The sequence below is a fragment of the Suncus etruscus genome, chromosome 16, assembly GCF_024139225.1.
Source record: "Suncus etruscus isolate mSunEtr1 chromosome 16, mSunEtr1.pri.cur, whole genome shotgun sequence".
NCBI lineage: Eukaryota > Metazoa > Chordata > Mammalia > Eulipotyphla > Soricidae > Suncus > Suncus etruscus.
In genome coordinates this window covers 62,480,930-62,488,668 of record NC_064863.1, presented here as the reverse complement: position 1 = coordinate 62,488,668, position 7,739 = coordinate 62,480,930, and the positions used below count along the sequence as shown (strand labels likewise).

Sequence of the window (7,739 nt, the reverse complement as noted above, 5' to 3'; positions counted from 1 at the left end):
TTACTCATACAAGTCCCTCAAATATATTGCAGTGTTGTACAAAATATTACTTTAAAATGAGTATTAGATGAAGAACATGTCTTTTTCCATGGCTTCATTAACATTCTCCATTTCAGGCCAAATCTCTCTGACATGCTTTTTTGTTTTCCAGAGAAACTCTAGCAAAGATAAAAGCTGAGTGTAAAATTTCAAATTGGCATTAATAAGAGTAAACATTTAGAGATAACAATCTACATAATTCTATGAATTCAAGTTTATGTTTACAAAATAGTTAATTATATATAATTGTGGTTCAATAGGAAAACTATAGTTTTCTGTGACTTAATGTTACGTCTCGTAAACATTATGAAATGCCTTGATTCTTGGACTATAGGTATAGTAGATCAAGCACACTTGCTATTCCAACTCCCAAGGACCCCAGAACCGCATGTTTCTCAGCACTGTCATGGTCATGAGTTAGTCTTAGAGTACAAGAATTAGTCTGAGCTCTTCTACATGTAGCTCCTAAATAAAACATACATAAATGTCTTGGATCTGGGGGCCGGAGAGATAGCATGGAGATAGGGCTTTTGCATTGCATGCAGATGGACAGTGGTTCAAATCCCAGCATTTCATATGGTCCCTCGAGCCTGCCAGGAGTGATTTCTGGGTGTAGAGCCAGGAGTATCCGCTGAGTGCTGCTGGGTGTGACCTAAAAAAACAAAACAAAACAAAAACAAATGTCTTGGCTCTTGATTTATATGAACCAATTTGGAGAAATTGTGAATAATAACGTTCAAAATTAGTTCCTTGTTTAAAAAAAAACTTCACTGTCATAAAAACCCTGTTTCACTTTTTTCTTTTTTCCTCTTCCGTCCTTTCCCTTGTTTTTCTTTGTTTATTTATACCATATTTCCTTCCTCTCTCCTTCCTCTTTTCTTTTTCTGTCTTCCTGTCTTTTTCCTAAATTTCCTAAATTCCTCTTTCTCCTTCCTTCCTTCCTACCTTCCTTCCTTCCTCCCTCCCTCCTTTCTTTCTTCTTTCTTTCTTTCTTTCTTTTTTTTCTTTCTTTCTTTCTTTCTTTCTTTCTTCTTGCTTGCTTGCTTGCTGGCTGGCTGACTTGCTTTTCTCTATTTATTTCCTCTCTTTTCTTTTTTCTCTTTTCTCTTTTTTCTTTCTTTTTTCTTTTTACTTTTTCTTTTTTTTCTCTTTTATCATTCATTTTTCTATTTTTTTCCTTTTCTTTTATTCTTTCTCTATTTTCCCAAACTGTTAAGAGTATAAAGTGCTTGCTGAAAGCAAAGATAGCAGCAGGCCTCAGACTTAATATTGTCTAGTGGGCCCACTACCTAACATTGCCACATTCAACTATTTTATTTTGTTTTATTTTATTTTATTTTATTTTGTTTTGGGGCCACACCCGGCGGTGCTTAAGGGTTACTCCTAGCTGTCTGCTCAGAAATAGCAACTGGCAGGCACGGGGGACCATATGGGACACCAGAATTCGAACCAACCACCTTTGGTCCTGGATCTGCTGCTTGCAAAGCAAACACGGCTGTGCTATCTCTCCAGGCCCACATTCAACTATTTTTAAATATAATGCATTTGATTGGAGCACAGTAGTAGTCATACTTCTTAGAGTCAAGTAGTGGGATATTCCACAAGTTAGCTTACATTTAAAAATAGAGATTGTGGATATCAGTAAACAGATTTTTATGCAATTTAATTTCATTAAATCCTACATTATATATGTATATACTTTATATATAAATAGATTTACAAATATTTATATATGATATATATTATATATTATTTTAATATACAGTTTATATTATAATAAACACATATATAATTATATTATTGCTTGTGTATATTTATATATATAACTTTATTAAATTATATTTTATATAAGTATATAGTTAATATCTAATTTTCATATAATTATAAATTAAACTGAAATATTGTATTCTATATAATGCCTAAAGAGACATATCATGCAAAGAATGAAGAATGTTTCATAGTGTTGACAATAATTGAATCATTATTAATGTCGGAATAATCTTATTCTTGAATAAAATGTAATTTTTATTGAGGCCTTACATTTATTTTTATATGTACATATTTAATACAATATATTTAATATAATTATTTATTTTATTATTTTAATATATTTATAAATATATTTAATAAAATATATTTTATTATATTTATGTAAATAGGTAAATATAATGTAAAGTTACAATACTCTTCAAATAAAATCAAGAAATGAAGCTGCTAGTACAGAAAACGAATGTGTTAGAAATTCTATTTTTAGTTAATTTGTATATTCTCATTTATTTAGCATAAGTTAAGTGACTTTAGAACCTTTTAAATTATACTTTACTTATTCCTAGTCCTATAATTTGAATTATATGGTTATATCATGTAGTCTTCATTTTAAGGACAATACTAATTTCCCAGTATATTTGTTTATTTGTTTTTGTGATTAAACATATGAACACTTCAGATATTACCTGTACAAAACATAAATAATGTAAAATTAAATTTACTTTTATGGACCACATTGTACTTTTTCTCCTAATACTAAAAAAAATAAAGAATTCTGGATTATGTTAGTGTAAATTACATAGATTAAATGTATGTTAAATAGTTGAAAAATAAAAATTTAGAAAATATCCTAATTATAGTCTAGTTAGCATTAGTCATAAAAATACACATAAAGTAAAAAAGTAAAGTATTTGCTGCAAAAATATCATCTGAAAAAGGACAGCACATAATATAATATTGATCATATAATACTGGTATTCAATAAATATTATCTATATTTTACCCACATTACAAAGATCAAAAGTGAATGTTCATAAATAATATATTTGTTATTTTTTATATTTTTTGCTTTCTAGCATTTGGAAACAAACAAATCACCATGTCTGTTATAATTTTTTTTATTTAAATAACTTTTTACATACATGATTGTGTTTGGGTTTCAGTCATGTAAAGAACACCACCCATAACCAGTGCAACTTTCCCATCACCAATGTCCCAAGTCTCCCTCCTCCCCACCCGACCCCCACCTGTACTCTAAACAGGCTCTCCATTTCCCTCATACATTCTCATTATTAGGTCAGTTCAAAATGTAGTTATTTCTTTAACTAAACTCATCACTCTTTGTGGTGACCTTCCTGAGGTGAGCTGGAACTTCCAGCTCTTTTCTCTTTTGAGTCTGAAAATTATTATTGCAAGAATGTCTTTCATTTTTCTTAAAACCCATAGATGAGTGAGACCATTCTGCGTCTTTCTTTTTTCATATGCGTCTTTCATATTTTCTTGGTTCTTATTAGTGTTCTGTTCAACTCAATCCATGGTTTAAATATTACTTGATTATTAATTAATGTCCATCTTTGTCTCTTATAAATGTAAGTCTAAAGTTTGTGCCATCTGATATTAATATGTCCACTCCAGCTGCTTTAAGGGATTTATTTGCTTGGATGATTGTCCTCCAATCTTAGATTGAGTATCTTTTTTCTGACTATTTAGTTGTGATTCTTGTATGTATCAGAATGTTGGATTAAGCTTTATGATCCATTTGGTAACTCTGTGTCTCTTAACTGGTAAATTTAGTCTATTGACATTGAGAGAGATAATTATCATGGGACATAGTGAATAGACCAATTTTGTAAATTGTAAATCAGAAACTCCACCATTCCAACATAATAAAGGCAAAAACAATGGAGAAACTAGGCAAGAAAGATGCAGCACGGATATGAAGAGAAATCCTAGAAATTTTCAAGTTCACCAAAAAGCATGAGGCAAAGATCAAGGACATAAATAAAATCTAATGTCTTAGTAATAGAAATCAAGTTACACAGCCCTGCAAAATTAAGAAATCTATACATGAATAGTTCAACCAACTCAAATAATAACTCTATCAAAAGATGAGAGAAATCATAAAAATTGAACTATGGAATCTAAAATACATGTTAGCAAGCCATAATAGAAGAATTACACATATGGAAAATCACATGGATGAGCCTGCAGAAATTTTATTTACAAACAATGACAAACAGTCAATAAAAATGCAAGATGAATCATTGGAAAAATGTTGTGTACTTAAAAAAACACAAAATAAATAATTTCGGGTTTATAGGAATACCAGAAGGGGAGAAAAATGAGAAAGATGAAGAATAAGTAGTGAGGGAGCTAATAAAAGGGAAATTTCTCACTCTCTAAAAAGAGGCTGATGTACAAATTCAAGAGGCAAAAAGACTTTTAAATAAAATAGACCCTAACAGAGCAACTTTAAGATAAATAGAAATCCAAATACCTAAAAACATAAAGAACCTTCTCTCAGCCTCCTTTTAGTTTCACTGCCATTACTAAAACTATCCACTTCATATCAGTCCTCCTTATCACTTTTGAATTTATATGAAATGATATTTTAATGTCTATCATAGACTTCCTTGTAGATTGGATGTAGTACTTCTTTTTAGAAAAATACACAGCTCATGGGGCAGAGAGATAGCACAATGGTAGGGCATTGCATGCAGCTGACCAAGGATGGACCTTGTTTCGATTCCTGGCATCTCAGATAATCCCCCAAGCCACGACTTATTTCTGAAAGCATATCTAGGAATAACCCGTTAGCATCAGAAGGCCAGAGTGATAGCACAGTGCTAGGTCATTTGCTTGCAAACAACTGACCCAGGACAGACCTAAGTTCAATCCCCATCAACCCCTATGGTCCCCCAAGCCAGGTGCAATTTCTTAGCTCATACCCAGGATTAAATTTTGAGCTTCACCAGGTTTGTCCCAACCCCAGTCTCCCCCAAAAAGAAACTATAAAGCTCATAGACCAAGTAAAAAAAATCAATAAACTAGTATGCAATATTTTTATCATACTTAGACAAACATAAGGATATATACTCAAGCCAAATTTTATACAAAGAATTCCATAGATCACTTTCTTAAACACCCTGATATTTCAGCAATTCAAACCACTAAATGCAAAGATCAATGGGTAAGCTAAGGAAGACATCTATTGTGGGCTTATGGAGAGAAATTCAGGCAAATATACAAATTTACCAAAATGCTGGAACCTTGTAGATGAGGACCTAGAATCAACACTGTTTAGTGATAGAAATCAAAGAGTCACTTGTAAAAAAAAAAATTAGATAAACTATAGGTAGACAATTTAATCAACTGAAAGATGAGCTCTTCTATAATATGAGAGAATCCATCCAAAAGAAATTGAAGGGATTAAAAAATAGTTAAATTACACAGGTAGAGAACTGTATAGATGAACTTGAAAACAAATTACAAGCCTGCAGTGACAAAGAAGTCAAAAAATAAGAGAGACAAAACCCTGGAAGAAAATGCAATGCACTAAATAAAAAAAGACAAGAGAAATGATCTCCGAATTTTAGGAATTCCAGAAGGTGAAGAAAACAGGAAAGGGGGCCTGAGAAATAGCATGGAGGTAAGGTATTTGCCATGCATGCAAAAATTCGGTGGTTCAAATCCCAGCCTCCCATATAGACCCCCAAGCCTACCAGGAGTAACTCTTGAGAGCTTCCAGATATGACCAAAAAAACAAACAAATAAACAAAAAACAGGAAAGGAAAACAATTAGTGAGGTAGATAATAACAGAGAAATTCCCTATACTTGGGACAAATGTTTTCTTATAATTCCAAGAGGCAAAAAACATAACGAACAAAATAGTCCCTAACAGTGAACATCAAGCTATTTAGTAATTCAAATGTCAAACAACAAAAAGATAATCATTAAAGCAGAAATGGAGAATGTCACATCAAGTATAAAGGGAAATACATAAAAATCAAACCAGAACTATCATTTGAAAGTATGGAAGAAAGAAAAGAGTGGAATGACATATTCACAGTACTGAATGAAAGAAAATTTCAACTTAGAGTTCACCACCCAGCTAAACTCTCATTTAAATAGGAAGGAAGGATAAAAACATTTGCAGACAAAAAAGAACTCCAACCAGTATGAAAATTAGTAAGAAGGATTTTCAGTAACATATGTCTCAACAATCCCTCTGTTGTGTATCTATACCCATCATCCAAATGAAATTATGCACACTGTTATTCATTGCAACACTCATTACTATAGCTAAGAATTCACAAAGATGTCCAAAAATAGAAAAGTGGATCATGAAGTTTTCATACTTTTAAATAATGCAATGCAACAGAGCAATAAAAAATGATTCAAAAGAAGAAACTATACATTAATGCAATTTAAAGCAATATGGTTGGAACTAGAACATATTCTATTAAATAAATAAATCAGAAGTAGAAATATAAATACAAAATGATATCACTTACATGTATATTAGAATAAATCCACAATAACACACAAATGGTAGATAACTAAATGGTAGATAACTTGAAAACTATAGTTGTGAGGGCATAGCTAGAAGGAAGCAAATTGAGTGGAAGAAAAGAAATAAATAAAGCCTTTATCCTCTTTTATACTTCAAAGAAACATGTCACAAGCATAAAGTTGTTTAGCTCAGACAGGCTTTCAATCACCTGCACATTATAGATATTAGAATAATGTCCTAATGCTTTTAGTCACAGAAACAGGTGCAGAATGCATTTGAAATCCAGGGATTCATGCTAAGGTGCTCACTAGAAGAATGATATGGGGTCTTAATTTTATTATGTCTATAACTCTCTAACTTCTTTGTTTACCCTTGTTTTGCATCTCAGTGTTTTATAAAATTACATGCCAAATACAGTGTTCAATATGCTAATAACTTAAGAAAATACTCTAATTTATCTATTTTCAATTTCATTACATCTGCTATTATGATCTAATATTTATGGCCACAGATACTATTGAAAAATAAAAATACAAACAATAAACTTTTGTTATAGACTCCATTCACTGAGTACGTTTTTGCCATTTACAGTTTTCAATGAAAGCTAATTTCCTTTTCTACCATAATCGCCACATTTTTATTTTGCTTTCAGGAAAGGAACCTAAATTTTCATTCATGGTTGACTATATTCTATGTAGTAGACTCCTCTGACAGTACATTCAGACATATTGCTTAGTACTCTAGACATAAACATTATGATTATATAAAGATCTTTGTACACGCTACTAATAGAAGCTTTTATTTTTTTTTTTTAGCAAAGTTTACCCTCACCATTGGTTTATTGTCTAGAAACTGGAAAATCTTTCTCCTTGATGTGCTGTCCTCACATTTTTTAAAACATTCTGACCCATTTTCTTTTTTTTTTCCAAATAAAAATATGGAACACTTCACGAATTTGCGTGTCATACTTGCGCAGGAGCCATGCTAATCTTCTCTGTATCATTCCAATTTTAGTATATGTGCTGCCGAAGCGAGAACACATTCTGACCCATTTTCTATCAGTCAGTTCTTCAACTGCAAACTACAAATAGATCTCTCATGTCTATGTAGGGGAATGTGTTTATGTCATGACGTCTATATATGTCTAATCTATATTGTACATCATGCCTGCCTAGTTGTATATAGTCCATGTATATATAACACCACCACCCCCAGCTTCTTCCTACTGCTTACAAATCTTCTATTCTCTCACCCTCTCACCACTGATCTGTTATCTTTCCCTAATTATCTTTCTTTAATTTCAGTTCTAAATTCTTCAAGATCCAAAAACTTCGCCAGCCCCAACAAGTTGGTAGTCAAATGGAAGGACACCCTCCAGATCCCCTTGCATTGGCTGTAGCCACTGCTCCTGCTGACTTA

General features: G+C 31.9%; 1 non-coding gene across 1 annotated transcript; it reads right to left on the bottom strand.

Annotated features, from left to right (window-relative positions):
* Window positions 1–7,251: 7,251 nt before the first annotated feature.
* LOC126032981 (U6 spliceosomal RNA) lies at window positions 7,252–7,360 on the bottom strand. The gene has a single exon (XR_007504139.1). It is a non-coding gene; the product is annotated as a U6 spliceosomal RNA (small nuclear RNA).
* Window positions 7,361–7,739: the final 379 nt, after the last annotated feature.